The 18,795-nt window shown below is 35.6% G+C and overlaps 1 protein-coding gene and 1 long non-coding RNA gene across 3 annotated transcripts in view; one reads left to right on the top strand and one right to left on the bottom strand.

Moving 5' to 3' along the window:
• Positions 1–18,795, top strand: part of LOC127974867 (uncharacterized) — a 42,603-nt gene that overhangs the window by 19,782 nt on the left and 4,026 nt on the right. The window lies entirely within an intron of this gene.
• Positions 263–18,026, bottom strand: LOC127974869 (uncharacterized). 2 transcript variants are annotated; one of them, XR_008157385.1, is made up of 19 exons: positions 17,718–18,026; positions 17,174–17,280; positions 15,863–16,062; positions 15,734–15,774; positions 15,537–15,584; positions 15,252–15,311; positions 13,931–14,005; positions 12,929–13,010; positions 11,834–11,908; positions 10,388–10,462; positions 8,923–9,027; positions 8,234–8,317; positions 7,934–8,086; positions 7,625–7,717; positions 6,503–6,894; positions 6,272–6,421; positions 4,704–4,829; positions 2,495–2,600; positions 263–559 (listed from the first exon to the last, which is right to left on the bottom strand). It is a non-coding gene; the product is annotated as an uncharacterized LOC127974869 (long non-coding RNA). The 2 variants fall into 2 exon arrangements; XR_008157386.1 differs by lacking the exons at positions 7,625–7,717; positions 7,934–8,086; positions 8,234–8,317; ... (9 more) ...; positions 17,174–17,280; positions 17,718–18,026 and adding an exon at positions 7,172–7,325.

Below are 18,795 nucleotides of genomic sequence, written 5' to 3' on the forward strand. Positions count from 1 at the left end.
AATATTTCAGTTGGTGTGCAATGAATCTAAAATATATGAAAGTAAAATTTTTATCATTACATTATGGAAATAATGAACTTTTATCACAATATGCTAATTTTTTGAGAAGGACCTATATATTAAGCCGTCTTATTGCTCTCATGGTACCGTGATGTCATACTTCGATCGGTCTGCACAGCACTGCTTCAAGTCAAACACACCTATTATCTCTTCTAGGGAAAGATCAAGTGAAGTTGCTTTTAAATAATAACCTTGAGATATATTCAATACAAATATTAAAAACATTTTAATAACTGAATGGACAAAGGTAGGCAAGACCATGCTACATTGTGAACAGTAACAAATCAGGGAAACTGTTAGGCAAGACTAAATTATTTGAGTTTGATATTGTGTAGAGATTATGTTGTGAATGGCATCTCTCTCCAGAACAAAAAAAACATATTATTGGCAGTATGCAGGGTGCAGACACTGGTGATGGACTGTGAGGAGACACAGGTGTGGGACAGATCGTGACCAGGGCTGAATCTGGGTGTCTTAGGAGATCACAGGCTGGTCTGTCCTAAAGTATTGGGTGAAGAAAAGAAACAGTAAGAGCATTTTATGTAACAATGTTCACAAAAAGAGCATCACATCATATAAAATATATTATTATTCTTTAGCTTGGGTTAAACTAATTAATTTTACTGTGTTGGAACATTACCAGCTATGCTTATGATGTCTCTATTTGTTTCTCTGTTTCGGCTGGGATCTTCATCCCGTGGTAACTAGGATTTACACAAGCTCCAGTCTGGTTCCAGAACACCTGAGAAGAGATGATGCTGACCCTAAGAGGACCCCAGATGATGCTAACCCTGAATCAACAACAGAACTAACAAATATTGCTACAAGTGTGACTGCATTATATAATAATTGCTGTTAATAATGTTCATTGTCTGGTTGACAACGTCTTTGATTAATTTTTCTGAAAAATCCTGTCATATGCACATAAAGTGACAGTCACCACTTATAAGCTACTACTAAATATTTAGAAACGTAATTTTCTGTAAAGTTGCTTTGTAATTATTTGTATCGTAAAAAGCGCTACACAAATAAACTTGAATTTAATTGAATTAAAAAGATACTTTAAATCTGACATTAAAAACCACCAGTAGGTGACAGCAGGTAACGGTTAATAAGTGAGTAATTAAAACAGTTGAATTAATTAAGGAACAAAAAGCCTTCATGTTGCTTAGACACGCAAAACAGCACTGTGGCTTTGTTTGGAATTATTTTTTTGGTGAAATAGTGCAAAAACGTAAGTCTCTTAATAGAACGTATAGTTTATGAAACTGTTGTAAAAAAAAAAAATTATTACATTTATATATGGTAATTTTTTGAGGAAAAAAAGGGCACTCTGCCATGTGAAATTTACCAAAATTGATTAACTATATTTAAGAGGTATTAATATACACATGTTCTTCCCCCGATGTCTTTTAATAGACTGAATCATGCAGTGCACATTCTAAATGAACACACGTAATGCATACACTCTGTAGGTGTTTTCAATGACTACGTTTACATGCAGCCAATAACCCGTTCAAAACCGGGATATTAGCAATAACCCGGTCGCGCACGGCCATGTAAACACCGGCAAAAACCCGGATATGCTCATATCCCGGTTTTTAAAAACCGGGATATTATACCTGGGGTAGCCCTTTTCTAACCCGAATATTTGGTCTTGTAAACGCGTTTCGGCATATCCCCATCAAAATGTGTGTTCTGCGCATGTTCTATTCACAAGGAATCTTGGTCTTTTGAGTCTTTGGATACAGGAAGAAGAATCGGAAATGACGCATATTGCGTCTTACGTCCAGACGCTAACCGTGCGTCGCTGTTTACATCGGGATATTGGCGACTTATTACACATTCCATGTATACAGGAGTAACTCTCTCTGCTCACGCATGTAAACGGGTAATCCCGAATGTTTCAGAAACCCAAATAGTGACCTTAACCCGAATTTTAACAGCTTGTAAAGGTAGTCAATGTTTTTTTTTTTCGTTGTTAGAATATTGTTCAAGATAGCTCACTTGTCAAGGTATTACTTTACTATATCATGTTTATGTGTGCCATTTTATTTGTTCTATCTGAAGTCTCTCACAAAGAGTGAGCCTCAGCGCAAACTTGTATTCTTCAATTCACTCTGACGACGCAGGGGAAGAAAAAAAAAATCTTCGGGCTGTCCAATGATTATAAACAGTCATTAGGTCCATCAGACTGAAGTGACCAAATATATTTAAGACCTATCTTATCTGAATTTAAGACATTTAAATACTTTTTAAGGCCTTATATTAGGAAAACACTATTTAAGACATTTAAAGACTTTTTGAGGACCTGCAGACACCCTGAATATAGCGGTTAAATATAGTGGTTATCAAATTGATCAGAAATATTACAATTATTTGCAGCTTAAAACAAACTATTCACTGACCAACAACACAATCTTTAATTTATTACCTCATCCGAGTGATATAAGAGGTTCAATAGTTGAGGATGGAGGAGAGGGTCCTCACCAGGTCTGGTTTCCACAGCTGGTGCAGCCAAGGCAGAAGAAACAGGGAAACTAGAGAAAAAGAAAATGTGTGCCAGACACATCACTCATATATCAAAAGGAATAAATATAATACACAGTTAATAATAATAATAATAATAAAAAGTGTTTTACAACAAGGTGTCCACATTGAGTCTGTGGGTTGCCATTGTAAAAATCACTACATCCAACATCCACAGTAAGACAGGACTCAAGCCTGTATTAATAGTTACAGAAATAATAGAATATAATAACAATTGTTTGTTATGAAGCTATGGTAATTTTTGCATTTATCTCTATACTAAATGTGTTCAGGTTACCGTTTTTCATGATTACCAGACTTGTAGAGAAAAGTTGTTTTTTTCTTACTGTGTAGTGAAGAGGCATTCATGGTTTTACATGTGGCTACCATGACCTAAAAAATGTTTAGTACTATGGAATATGGTGAGTTTTAATGAGCAAATATAAAGAAAAGCAAAAGCTATAAAGACCCAACTCGGAGAAGCTGTCAGAATACTAAATATTTTCATATATATATATATATATTATATATATATTTTTTTTTTTTTAAGACTTAACACAGATGTTGTTTAAACAAATTTATATTTCACCCAACTTAACTTGAGCGCTTTACTGCCAAATATCCAATTTCATATAGAGAAAAAATAATTAATAAAAATTACCATTGCCACTGTGGCAAATTGTGTGGCACTGAAATATTCAGGGCAAGTGTAATGTGACACACAGAGAGAAAACAATACATGTACACATTTCAATATTTTCATACTCTTTTAGTACTGACTGTCAAATTAAATTTAAAATGCCTAATAAATATAATAACTAATAAAATAAACAAATTTTAAAATATCTTCAACATATGGTGAAAAAAAACACCCATTAAATTTACAAATAAACAGAGGTAGCAAACAAGTAACCTTTGACATTATGTCCTTGAGGTAACCCTCACCCTAAAAAAATCTGATTTAAGCAATATTAAACCATTAAACTGTAGCAATATTTATAACAACTCTAAACATGAACACATTGTGTTTCTTGTATTAAGCTCAGAAAAATAATAAAATAAATTTAAAAAAATATATATGAATGAATGTCACGTGACCGTAGGCTACATATATGCGATGGCCGTTGTAATTTGTATCAGATGACCGTTGTGATTTCCTCAGCCTACTGTACCCTCAACATTTTTTGATTATTTTCCCCACATTAATAATCTGTAAATAGAACCAGTTGTATATATTAAGTTCCTGTTCATTCATTACACGTCTTTCTACTACTGTTGTTTTAAAAGTTAATTAGTCGTCTTTAAGTTTGTTTGTAGTTTGTCATCAGTTCGTCAAGTGGTTGGTAAGTAACATTTATTTTGGATTAATCAGCCTTTTGATATCTTTACGTTTGATTATATTCGAGATAAGAATCATTATACATGTAAACACATACACTTAAATACAAACAACCTAACTTAAACTAAATACCGAAATGTTAAGGGCGCTTTTTTCCCCTCGCGAAAACAGCTGATGTACGTCATCAAATTCACTTCAACGCCATTCTGAGCGAATCCAATCATCGGTCGGGCGGGATAATCTGAAGCGCTGCCCTGCTCAATACTGATTGGCTATGGCCTATTGGTACTGAGGAATATAACGTAGAAATGTAAAATGTTGCTATACATTGCACTTGCACTGAATCTAAAATCCATCGCTCTGTACCCTCAAATAGTATACTTTTCAGGGACACCCATTTGTGATGGTCCAAAAACTAAGTGGACAATCAAATGCACTTGTATTTTACACCGCAATAACAAGTAAGATTTACACTCAGCGACTTTTCGAAATTGCTCAATAGTTTTCATTCATTCCTACAAGTTTGCTTTAGTATTGGACGTCGTAATGGGCTATCTCGGATTGATTTAGACCCACCAGCTCTGACAAATGTAAGGCAAGTCAACCATGAACAGAGGCTCCGAGCTAACGTAATAACAGCGGCCCGGATCAAGTTATACAAGCACTAAACGTATATGATGTCCAGTTAACATACACGAGATCACAAAAAGTCCTGTTCAGTGACAACAGTTTAACAAACTCACGGTTGCGGGATTTCGTTTCAAGTTCACCTTACCAAACCATTCAGACTTCGCTTGTACCATGACGCTGATCAATTTTCTCAGTTGAATAAGGCTTTGAACCCGTGCCATGTTGTTCTTGCAGCGCGACATTAGCACCTACCATCCAATCGAATGCCTTGCTTGAAACAGAGGAAACCCAATTAAAATCTCGCGAGACACTAAGCGCCATTCAACTCTCACCTGAAGATTAGATAGACACCAAGCACGGCATTATTGTTATTGTTGCATAAGATTTCTATTTTAAATAAGTGCTGTTGTTTTTAACTTTTATCAAAGAATCCTGAAAAATGTTCACTGGTTTCAAAAGAAAATAAATAAATACATAAAACACATATACTAAGCTGCACAACTATTTCCAACACTTATAATAAATCATCATATTAGAAGGATTTCTGAAGGATCATGTGACACTGAAGACTGAAGTAATGATGCTGAAAAACCAGCTTTGCATCTCAGAACAACTATATTATATTATATATATATATATATATATATATATATATATATATATATATATATATATATATATATATATATATATATATATATATATATATATTAAAGTATATTAAAATAAGACACCTATATTTTTAATTTCCAAAAATATTTCACAATATTACCTTTTTTCTGTGATCACATGATACTTTGGAAATCATTTTAATACGCTGATTTGATGCACACAATTGTGAAAAGATTTACATTGAATATATTTACAGTGAAAATGTATTTTCATAAAATAAACAGTCTTACGTAATACCATTTCTTTCAAACACATGAAAATCTAACCAGTACCGAACTTTTGTCTGTGTAAATGTATAATTATATGTGAACAGATCTCTTAGGTGCAACTGATGTTTTTAAAAGAACACTATGTGATGAAAAGAGAATTTAATCTATGTTTAAACCTCAATTACAGAAGACTGTCAATCTCTGATTAAAATTTAGATATGTAATAGTATATTTATGTAGTCATTTTAAATTTCAGCATTTAACTATGTCCTTTGTTTAATTTGACTACAGAAAGTTATCCATTACCATCCGTCAACCAACTAAAGGTATGTACATTATTTTAATGCATATGACTTGGTAAACAAACAACAAAAAAATAGGTTTGTTTGTATTAAGGTCTTTATACTATGGCTTCAAATAAACCATCCTATTGGACACTAAGACGGAAAGCAAAGGACAAGGTGGATCAGCAACTGCAGACAATACAGGCAACAACTTGGGGGAAAGAATTGGGTTGGATGCACAGTAAAACCGGTCAAGGTCAAAATGATGATGAAGATACATTAATGGACTGTCTCTCTCATGTTGATGAGATGTCAGAAGTGTTCCTGATGTCAGTGAATCAGACACAGAATCAGAATCAGATCCAAATTCATTAAATTATGATTTGGCATCCTGGGCTACTGAACACAAAATCACACATGTGGCATTGAATTCACTGCTCAACATTCTACAGCTACACAGTTTAAATCTGCCAAAAGATTCGAGGACAATGCTAGGAACTGTGCGTTTAAACCCTGAAATACAAGACAAGGCTGGTGGCCAGTATTACCATTTCGGAGTGCTGAATTCAATTGCAGAGGTGCTACATCAGAATGTTGACATTCTGCACAACATTCACACGCCGGAGCTTCAGGTCAGCATTGATGGTTTGCCACTTTATAAGAGCTCAGCATCACAGTTCTGGCCCATCCTAGGGACACTGCAAAACATCAAACAAGAGGAACCAGTGACAATAGGTTTATTTTGTGGCACAAGTAAACCTACATCCCTAGCAGAGTACCTTCAAGAATTCATCTCTGAAGTAAATGAATTAGCTAAAGGATTTGAATTCGATGGAGTGATGTTCAATTTAATACTCTCTTCGATGGTCTGTGATGCACCTGCCCGTGCATTCCTGAAAAATTTTAAAAGGTCACACAGGTTATCACGGATGTGAAAAATGCACACAGGATGGTTTGTACCTAGAAAACAGAATGACATTTCCAAGAACTGACATGCCTTTAAGAACTAATGAGAGCTTCAGAAATAAGACAGATGCTGATCATCATCACGGTCCATCACCTCTTGAAGAAACATCCCTAAACATGGTCTTTGGTTTTCCCCTCGACTACATGCACCATCATGAGACAGCTTCTTCTCTTGTGGCTGAAGATGGGTCCTCTGACTTGTAGGCTGTCAGGATTTCAAATAAACACATTGTCAGAAAGACTGTTAAATGCTCGGAGAAGTGTGCCCATGGAGTTTGCAATGAAACCAAGGGCACTGAGAGAAATTGATAGGTGGAAGACAACAGAGTTTAGGCAGTTTTTACTGTATACCGGACCTGTCATGATGAAAGATCTCCTTAACACACAGGTGTACAAAAATTTCTTGCTACTTTTTGAGGGAATCTTCATCCTGTGCAACAACAGTTTGATTGAAGAATACTGTGATTATGCCAATGACTTACTGGTGCTCGTTGTCTCTCACTTTGGTCAACTGTATGGTCCACAATTCTTGTCCTACAATGCACACTGTCTTGTACATCTTGCAGATGATGCGAAAAAGCATGGTGTCCTTGACAACTTCAGTGCTTTCAAGTATGAGAATCACCTAAACAAACTCAAAAGGAGGAAACCAACATGCCCACTCAGTCAAATAGTAAAAAGACTCTCAGAAATGCAAAGATGCTGCAAAAAAAAAAACTCACAAAACCAGGCCACATCTGCTCAAAAAACCACATGCGACTGGTCCTCTACCTGCATCCTTCCATGAGGCGACACAATATAAAGAGTTGAGAACAAGCCAACACACTCTGAAATTGGATAAGGCAAACAAACAGTCACGTTTGCATTGGCGGCAAAGTTGCTAAGCTGCAAAACATCATTTCATTAAGGGATGAAATGTATGTAGCTTACAATACCTTCAACCACCAGGAATCCTTGTTTGACTATCCACTGCCATCCTCTACACTTGGCATTCATTTAGTGGATGACCTCTCAACAACAGTTGATTTCTGCAAGTTTGAGGAAATAGAGAGCAAAATTTTTCTTGTCCCCTATCACAATCAATTCGTTTCAATTCCTCTTTTACATACGGAGTAATTCTTTATCAGCACTTTTTGTTTCATAGTTCATGCATTTCAATTACATTGTTGAAAATTAATCAGTTAATAAACAATATGGGTTTCAGACTTGCAAAAAAAAAAAAGAAAGAAAAAAAAAAAATGTACCTAATCGTGGAGTTTGAGGGAGAAGGGACGACTGGACCAGCTGCCAAGTCCTGGTGGCCACCATATAAAGACCTTGACAGGTTGCTGAAGAGTGTTCGGACAATGGAGGCACCACAGCCAGAAAAAGGGTGGACCCGACACAGAGCAAGAATCCTGCATGAGTCAGGTAAGAGTAAATGATGCTGTAAATTAAACATGATCTTGCCCAGAGTAGACCTGTATTTCATTTTTCAGAATGTTTGCACATCATTTATCCACACTGTAAAACATGATCTCACATAGCTTTAATAAAGGCCATACCTGCATTTCTTTTTCCAGCATCTTTTCAGAATGTAGCCAACAACTGGAAGAAGGCCAGCTACACTTCTGACATAAACTCAGAACCTGAAATTACAGGAAAAAGGATTGCCAAGTAAGTCCTCACAAAAAGACAAAAGAAATGGTTTGTCAAATGAAAATAGCATCATTTGCCTTCATATGTCATCTATCTTTAAAATTTAAGTAAGGGATAGGCAAACGATTTTAATGCACTTAACGTCGAGTGTTTTTTTGCCTCCACGTTGTGCATTAGAATCGTTTAATGCACAGCTATCTTATCCCTTACCCTAATCCAGTATCTAAGCTATTTTATTAATAAAAATCACAGGACAGCATTAAAAACAAGTTTCTATGCTCCTGAAAGTCAATGAAATCAGCGCATTAATACAGAACGGTGATATAAACTGACTTGGAACTACCTGTGCATTAAGGAATAATTGACGACAGGCAGTTGAATTATTAGAAAAATAATGCACACCCGAGGTTGTGATGCGTTACACCTCAGATATGCAGTATTTTTCTATTATTTTTATTTTTCACTATTTTTCAGCTGCCTGGAACTACGTTCGCCGTGCATTTCCCAGAAAATAATTGCACACCTCAGAACATTTGTCAGCCAATCAGATTCAAGCATTCAACGGCCCCATAGTATAAACTGTTTTAATACATACCTGCCAGCCAATCAGAATATCCAGACAGACCATGGTATAAGTTATTGAATAGGAGCTTCAGTGTGACTGGTACAGTCATTCCAAACCAACAAGACCTTCGTTCATCTTTGGAACACAAATGAAGATATTACTGATGAAATACCCCATAGACATCAATGCCACTACCACCACAGAAAGGTATTAAAGTCATTGTTAAAATAGCGCATTCGGGTCTTAAAATTAATTAAAATAAATTAAAATTAAATTAAAATTAATTGTTGAAAGTATTATCGTCACTTCATAATTAAAGCTGAACCACTATAGTGCTCTTGGATTTCATCTAAAATATCTTAACTTGTGTTCTGAAGATGAAACGAAGTTCTTAGGGGTTTGGAACGACATGAGGGTGAGTAATTAATGATAGAATTCTATTTTCTGGGCGAACTAACCCTTTAAGGAGAAATAAAGCACAACATTTATTGAGCACATTTCTATGAGCTACATAACACAAAGAGGCAATGAATGTGTGCAGTTGTTATTTTATCTTTGTTTTCCTAGAAAGAAAACAAGTACCGATCATATCTACTCGTCAGATGAAGAGGCAGCAGATCAACCACCCATTAAAAAAAGAAAAGCTGCAAACAAAGCAAGTGTTCCACCTGCACCAAAACCTCCAGCAATTCCAAAACGCAACAAAAAAGGTAATGAAAAATAATAATAAAAAAATGAATACTATAAATAAAAGTACACATTCCATGTTGACTCAACCAGAGGTTGAAAGTAAAATATATATATATATTTTTTGGTTCCCTGTTGAAATAAATAAAAAATGAATATCATGGATTTATATCTACTGTGTAATCCATGATTTTTTAGAGGGGGGTCAAAATTAAGATTTATCAAAAATATCAAATTTGATTCAGGGAAGTTTCTGAAATCTGGCTGATCTGACACAGAATGACCCAGTATGAAATAAGTAAGATTAAAGGTGCATAACAGCCAGAACACCAAAAGTGAAATCCCCCCCCCCCCCCCCCCCAATTGTCAACAGCATTTGTCAATCAGCAACAAAGGGACATGGAAGACCAACAGCAGACCTGGTGTGAGAGTCTCCCCAGCTTTCAAGGTAAATAATTAGTTGTATTTGGCTAGCTGGAAAGATAAAGGAAGATCAGCATTTGATGCAATTAACGGGTTAGTTCATTCATAGAAACCTCTGTGAATACTCATGTCATTCTAAACCCACAAACTTTATTTTCAAAACACAAATAAAAATGTCTTCAATGAACACAGGGATTTCTGTTCCTACATTTCCATAGTCCATACAGAGATTGTAGAAATAACGGATACAATATGAGTGGTTTAATTCCAATCTTCTGAAGAGTCATAATCACTTTATACAATAAACATTTTTTATTTGTAAGCAACTGTCCCTTTAAGATTATGAACCATTGTAAACCGACTTAAACTGCTTGATTCAACTTACCTACTCCACCTTTCTCAGCTCCACTGCGTATGTCTCAGGCAGACCATGACGGAGAAGGCTGGTGTGTTGATCAACCTAACACACAAGGTAAAAGACCATAATCATGGATAAAGGAAATCTGAAACATATTCACAGCATTTAAATAAATCTTAAAAACTGAACAACATTTTGTGTTCAATCCTTAGAGCACAACTTTGCTGTCCTGAGACCCTCAGAGGACCACCTAGGAAGAGCCCAGAGTAAGTTAATTGCACATAAATCTGTGCTTGATCTTTTTTTGTGAATAATAGTTGCAAAATAACTGCAAAGTTATTAAGGACCCATCGATATGGATAGATACATCGATCAAGTGTCTAACGATACAATGTACTGAGGCTGCACATAAAAATAAATAAATACACACACACACACACACACACACACACATATGGAAAAAAATGAATGACAAATGTCATTGAAACAAAAAAGCATGTTGAATTGCACCAACTGAAAAAAAGAATGAAGTGAAGTGAAAGTGACATACAGCCAAGTATGGTGACCCATACTCAGAATTCGTGCTCTGCATTTAACCCATCCAGAGTACACACACACACTGTGAACACACACCCGGAGCAGTGGGTATCATTTATGCTGCGGCGCCCGGGGAGCAGTTGGGGGTTCGGTGCCTTGCTCAAGGGCACCTCAGTCGTGGTGTTGCCGGCCCGAGTCTCGAACCCACAACCTTAGGGTTAGGAGTCAGCCTCTTTAACCACTAGGCCACGACTTCCCCGTTAATTCAACACTTATTTCTTATATACTGCCCTTTAAAAATCCAAGTATTTTTCAAGTACCCTCTCAAAAATATGGTTGTTTTCAAGGGTTTTCCAGGACTTAAATTTCAAAAAGTGAAATTCAAGTACTTCAAGCACTTTAAGCACCTTGTACGAACCCTGGAGCTAGAAGCGGCACGCCTCACGTTGATCATGACATTCACTCAATTCATATTCAAGGTTGAATGAAAAAGAATATTCGAGTCTCAAAATTGAAAATCGAATGCCAACCCACCAAACGAATATTCAAATAATCGAATATTCTGTTCCAGCCCTACTTGACAGTGATTATTTTTATATTTCATTAATTAATAGAATAAGCAAAATTCACATACTGTTTCACTGCATTTATTTAAAATGTATTGTAGTATTTTGCAAATCACGTGGATAGAGTTCTTTTTACTGTGTGGATGACCGTCAGCCACAACCGAAGACCATTTTTGACCCAGGAAAAACCCTGGATTTCGAACATCATGACCACCAACCCCACTCCCCTCAAATTTTCTTATACTGATCTGCATGATTTCACATGGCTCATGATTTTAGACCCCAAAAATTTATAAAACGGAATTCTGGCTGCTGAGTGTGTTGCAGGCCTTAGTTTGTTAATTTGCAAAATGTAACAAGCAAATCTCACCCACTCCATCTTTCTCAGCTCCAGTGGGCATCTCTCAGGCAGACCATCATAGCGACAGCTGGAGTGCTCATCCACCTGACACACAAGGTAAAAGAACATTAAATAGAATAAAGATTAATATTCTTTCCATTGACTTCCATTAATATGGATGCGAATGCATCAAACCGGAAGCGCAAGCTTTTGTGAAAAGGTTCGCATTTCGCTGCATTTTAAAGTTCAAGCTTGCTGAACTCTTGACCTGCGAATTCACATCACGTGAAACTGTATGACCAATAGCAGTTTGATACATCACAGCATAATAGCTGAATTAAAAGAACATGTATGTAAAACTGCAGCGCTGCAGGAAAGTGGAGTAGATTGTGTGTTTTTACATTTTAAATGTATTATTATGCGTTGTGTGTTGAATTTAAGTTTTTTTTTAGTTTTTAAAAACACTGCAGAGCATGACATCATATCACAATTGTTGCAGCATCCAAGGAAACTTTGCAAGCTCAAAGTCTTGTGACCGCAGCATTCACAGCCCTTCACACAATCTAAAATGGAATAATATTTTGTGTTTAATCCGTAGAGCACACCTTTACTGTCCTGAGACCCACAGGTGACTACCAAGGAAGAACACCGAGTAAGTTACATTTAATCGCTATAAAGGTGTTGTAATCTGAAATGACACAAATGAACACATGATAAAATGGATATCTACCATGAATAGCTGGGTAAGAAGGGTTTAGGACAGGTGTGGCTAACTATGGTCCTGGAGAGCCGCAGCAGAGTTCTGCTCCAATCCTAATTAAAACTAACCTTCCTGTAAATTTCTAGTAACCCTTCAGACCTTCATTAGCTTGTTCAGGTGTGCTTAATTAGGGTTGAAGCAAAACTCTGCAGGGCTGCGGCTCTCCAGGACCAACATTCGCCACCCCTGGTTTAGGAGCATACACTGTGAAAAGTCAGCTTTTTAATAACCTAGTAGGGCTGGGTGATATGGCCTATAAAAAAAAAAAAAAAAATCAACCCCACCCCCCAACACTTAAAATCAATATTCAAATGACAAAGAAATTGTTCAAAACAAGTTATAACTTCATTTTGTTTTGATTTTACCTTCTGGGATTTGATCGGGATTTCCCTCTTGAGATTAAAGTGCAATCAGAAACAACAAGCCAAAAAGACAAGATGGCAGGCCCTGCCATTGTAAACAGTGAAAATGTTACATAACATAAAATGTAACATGACATTCTACTAATTCTACTACATTCTTACTAAATGTTTGTAAGACTGTCAGAGGTCTTCACTATTTCTTTTTTTTCATGGGAGCTGTACTGATAGGGCTAAATCAATCAGAGAGACACTTTAACTGGAAAGTATCAAAAGTTACATCTACTCACAAATAGCATGTCTTTTTATCAATCTGTCATCCCTGATATGCAATGCAATTCAATACAAAAGGCTATCATTCTTCATCATTTACCAGTCAAATCTGTAAGTGAGACAAGATGATTTAGACAGATAAATATACTATAATGAATGCTAGTTAGTTATGTTATATTAGGTTACAATTCTTTACATACAACTGTTTTAGTTATTTTTTTCAATTTGTAAAATTACTTATGTAAGAATATTTAAATATTTTATATATTTAAAGGATTTTAAGATTCTCAAGTTGGTAAACTAATTAATAAGGTGGGAAAAGTAGATCAAGAGTCGTTCTGGAATCGGATCGTGACTCCCAGAATCGGAACGGATAGTAAGGTGACTAAAGATCTCTACCCCTACTATTGTATAAAGCAGTTTTTTTTTTAAATAGCAAAAATGTGTTTCACAGTAATAGTGCTTTTACTGTATTTTGGATCAAATAAATGCAAGCTTGGTGAACATAAGATAATTCTTTAAAACATTAAAAATCTTACTGTTCAAAAAGCTTTGACTGATTGTGTACATGTTACCATTTACTGACTTATTTTCTTCTGGATGGCATTGATGCCATGATTTTACTTTAAAAATAGATTTGAATTCATATTTTTCTTTGTTTTTATTATTTTCTGAAATTCAATTAGCTAGAATTTTAATGTGCATTTACTTGTCTGAGTAACAAGCAAATCTCACCAAGTCCATCTTTCTCAGCTCCAGTGGGTGTCTCTCAGGCAGACCATCATGGTGACGGCTGGAGTGCTCATCCACCTGACACACAAGGTACAAGAGCATTAATTAGCATAAGGAGATGAAAATGAGAAAAACTTAATTTACAGCATTTAAAACCAGATAATATAAGATGCATGATCTGTTTAATCCATAGAGCACACCTTTTCTGTCCTGAGACTCTCAGGGGCCCACCAAGGAAGAACACTGAGTAAGTTAAGAAGGGGAAAAACACAATGTCTGATAACTTGAACAATGTCCAGGAATACAGACATGATGGACTGCAACATTCACAGGAAGCAGTTTGTTCTGAAAGTACAATAATCTGCACGTTTTAGTAGAATTGAACTAAATCAAACTGCACACCATTTCAAATCATATTAAATATTGTTATGGATTTAATGTTATATAAAAATTTAGGGTATAATAGGACATGACAGCATTATTGTTTATTTTAATTACATTCCAAAAATAATTTAAATGAAGTTACACCAAAAAAATAAATAAATAATTATTTGGTACATACCATTGGTTTTGAAGTCATGGTAGGTATGATTTTAGTATAGCAGGAGAAAAAAATAATCAAAATTGCTTTCTTTAGTAAACAGTGGTTGACTGAACAAATTTGGTCTCTCTTAAATGAACTATAACCAAAATTATTTAATGGATAAAACATTTCAGCTAGTGCCATAAATTACACAGGGAGTCCAGTTAGTTGTACATTACTATATTGTAGGTTTAATTTAACGAAACCCAAAGTATTAAATTCCAATTAATTTTTAGGTTATATAAGGGGGTTGGGACACTTTCACGCTACAGCCTTACATGTGAGCCACATCTCTCTGAGTGTAAACGGTGTAAACAAGTAGGTGTGTTCGATTTGACGCAGCTCCTTGCAGGACCAAGAGAGTTAGAGCAGACTGCTTTTTAGGTTTTTGAATTGCTCTCGCGGATGTCAACACCAATCGATCTGCGCGTTGCCACTTCTTGTCGAACACACCTAGTGCTGCAGGCTTATTGGCTCACTGATGTTGACAAGATTAACCCCTTAGGTATCGAAGTTTGGTATCGAATGACAAGACGTTTTATCGATACTCGATGGTATCGTGGCATTTCGGTTGGTGCCTAAAAAGTATCAAACTCTATACCCAGCCCTATTTATAACTTTGACAATAAGTGCGTACCATGATAAACTAAACTAAGTCAGTTACTGGAGTGGCATCAACTTTTCATCTGCATGCCCCTAAAGATGATGCTACACACAATGAACCGTCATTGGTTGCTTTACCTGGTAGTCCTTGGCCAATCAAAGGGGTTCAGACCTTCTGTTGTCAGCCTGAAGGCCTGGCTACACAAGACAAAGATTATCTTAACTTTAAGGTTTAATGTAACTGTGCACAAGAACAAATCAAACTAAGATATGGACAACAGAAAACATTCCCAGAGCTCGCAAAATCGCTAGCCCGCCGTCCTAGGGCTATTGTGTTTTACCCATTACCCAGTTACCCATTTTTTTTTTATTATTATTGATGTTAAAACCATCAACATTAGCTTACTTTAAGTTTTTACTTACCAACTCCATTTTGAGCTCCAGTGAGGCTCTTTAGCAAACCAGAAAACACTGAAATGCATATAAGGGTCAGGATAAATTTTTTTTGAAAATGGTAAACATTTTACCCTAAATAATGTGACATTCTTTTGATAACATCAAGGCAGATGCATGTAACACTACATCTAACATTTAAAACCTTACTGTAAATTTATACTTACAGGTACTTCTGGTGGGAGACAGGAAAATCCAGTCTTGAGTACTGTAACAAATCAATGTACACGTACGTTATTTATTAAGTTGTTAAATAAGTTGCAAAATGCATCATTTCATTCATCAAAGCTACATACCAAGTTAAATTATCTTATGTATTGCAGCTGTAGAAAGGACAATTCTGGAAACACTAGAGAAAATGGACATGAAGATCAACCATCTGACTTCACTGGTCCAGTCTCTAGTGGGGAACAGGCGTGTTGTACCCCAAATGCAGATGGCTGAAGAGGAAGAGGGTGGTGTCTTTCCTCTAGCATCTACTGCAGACCTAGATAGGCTGGAACAAAGATTGGTAGACAGAGGGTTTATGCAGAGAATGGTAAGAATCACTGAAACCGTCAAACCTACAACTACTAACAAAATGTAAACAAACTGTTTGTGTGCTAACATGTGTGTGCATGTTTACACACTACCAGTCAAAAGCATGGAATGATTAAGTTGAAATGTTGCTGAAAGAAGTCTCTAATGCGCACTGCATTTACTTGCTAATGTATAAAATTTATGAAAAATATAACAGAAACAGTAATACTCTGAAACATTCCAATAATAAGCTATTTTAAAATATTTTTATATACTCATTAATCCAGCCTCCAGTGTCACATGACCCTTTGAAAATCATTAGAATATGCTGATCAGCTAATAGCAATTATTAATGGCAGTTATTAATAATGGTTCATCTTATCAGTGTCAATTATCATCAAAACCAGTTTTTGCTACTCATTATATTTTATGGAAACCATAATTAATTATTTTTTAGAGGAATCTTTGAAAATTAGAAATAACGCTGATTTGCAGTGGTTAAAATCAGATGTTATGTTGGCGTATCATACTAGATGTATTTGAAAGTTCTATTATAATCCTACTCTGTGTGGTCATCACCGGCCTATTAAAACATATGGACACGGTTTGTGTCACTAGTTAAAATTGCTTATTTCTCTGGATTTAAACATTCTTCGAAACATTTGGGAATCGGATAATGTAAGTACACAAGTCAGCAAAATATATAACACTGTTCTAGCAGTGCACCATGGTTTACACAAAAACTTGAAGCAGTACAACCATTTTCACCTTTGATAATAATAATAAATGTTTCTTGAGCAGCAAATCAGCATATAGATTTGATCATATCCTGCTGAGAAAATTCAGCTTTGCATCGCAAAAGTAAGTTATATTTTAAAATAGTTAAATATAGTTCCTATAAATAGTTTCATAATATTAAATTATACTGCATTTTCAATAAAATAAATGCATCTTTGGTGAACATGAGAGGCTTCTTTCAACAAAACAAAACAAAAAAAAATTACAAAATCTTAATTGTTCCAATTTTTTAATTGGATGTGTATAGAATACAGGTCAATTTAATGCTAAAATATTACTTTAAAATGTACCTGTTGAAGGTGAACAGATTATCCATCAGTGGCGGGCCGAGCATGAAGAAAACTGTATGGAGGATTTGCTCCAAGGTGTTCTCCACTGACGTCGCCCGACAGTTGAACTGGTGCGGGAGGGGAGACAAGAGAGGCATCCGAAAATCACACATCGGAGCGCTCCTAGTAGGCAAGTTCAATAATGTTGTACAAATACAAGCAATAGAATTAATGGCGGAGCTGTCATTACAACATTAGTCAGTACAACTAAAATAATGTATAACAGGTTTCAAATTGGTTAAACATAACCTGACGTGGCATCAGCCATTATCAAAAATATTTAGAAAAAATTACTTGTGAAAAACTTAAATTAGACTTAAAACATCAGTTAACCCCTTTAGAAATCCATTTGCCCAACCAAAACGCACGCGAAACAACTTATGGTATAACGTTAACGTTACTCGCTAATTAACAAACAGGTGATAGTCATCATACACAGCTTAATTTGGAAGCTATTATAAAACTGATCGCTGACACAACAATTAGTTTTAAAATATACACGTACCTTAAGCAAATCCTCCCTTGCAACTAATCTAGACGTGTATTCTGCACAGCAGGGCACATGGTTAAGTTGAATAACGCGGGAAGAGCTTTGACGCATGCACCCTAACTCACGTGCATAGTTCACGTGCTTCTTCTTGTTTGGCTGTTGGCGTCGAACCAGCAGCTAATATTATTTGTTCTTTATGCTATTTAGATAACTTTGTCCAATTTATTCAGAAGAACCAGATAAAGAAAAAAAATATCTGACGTTCATTGCAATATAAGTGAAAGCAGGTTGCTCGATCTTTTTACATTTTTGTAATTGTTTCTTTTAACATACAGCTTCAGCTATGAGGAACCCCGTCCTTCTGTCTCCAACCGAAGCAGACGCGGAAAAAATTATTAAAGATTTCCTACGCTTGGCCCCAGGGAGGATTTAATTTATGTTTTTTTTTTTTTTTGGAATGCCTGTATATATGTTACAAATAGTGTATTGTTGTTGGCATAAACTGTTATCTTGTTTTGTATAAATCAAATGTTTTTTTTTTTTTGCCTGTTTTTTTTTTTTTTTATATATAAATAAAATCAACAAATGTATGTTCTTTAGTTGATCGTGTGGTTTATTTATTAATTATTATGTTTGGTAATTGTAACGTGCATGAGGGAGGATTATTTAAAACATCGCAAAGGTATTTTATTAAAATAATGGGAGGGGGAAGTTTTGATAAAATGATGTCTATCCTACATCAATCAGACATCTTGCAGACGTATGAACATCTGATTAACATCGTTTAAAGAGCGGATCCTAGACGTTCTAATTTATTTACGTCTGGAATACATAGACTAGGCGTCGTCTTAACAGCTGGCAGGGACGTCTCGGCGACGTATGCCAGATGAGCAAACGCCCTAAAATATACATCTGCCAGATGCAAAAGACGACATCGCACAGACGTCTCCGCGACGTACGTGTGCTATCTGGGTTAGCTGTCCAATTTTTCAATTCACAAAAAACACCTTTCGTATTTTACAACTAGGTACGGATAAATTTGATTCAACAAAATCCTATTTTTAAACACTTGTTAAGCCCAAATTGACGCTGC

This window comes from Carassius gibelio, chromosome B16 (assembly GCF_023724105.1).
Source record: "Carassius gibelio isolate Cgi1373 ecotype wild population from Czech Republic chromosome B16, carGib1.2-hapl.c, whole genome shotgun sequence".
NCBI classification, from domain to species: domain Eukaryota; kingdom Metazoa; phylum Chordata; class Actinopteri; order Cypriniformes; family Cyprinidae; genus Carassius; species Carassius gibelio.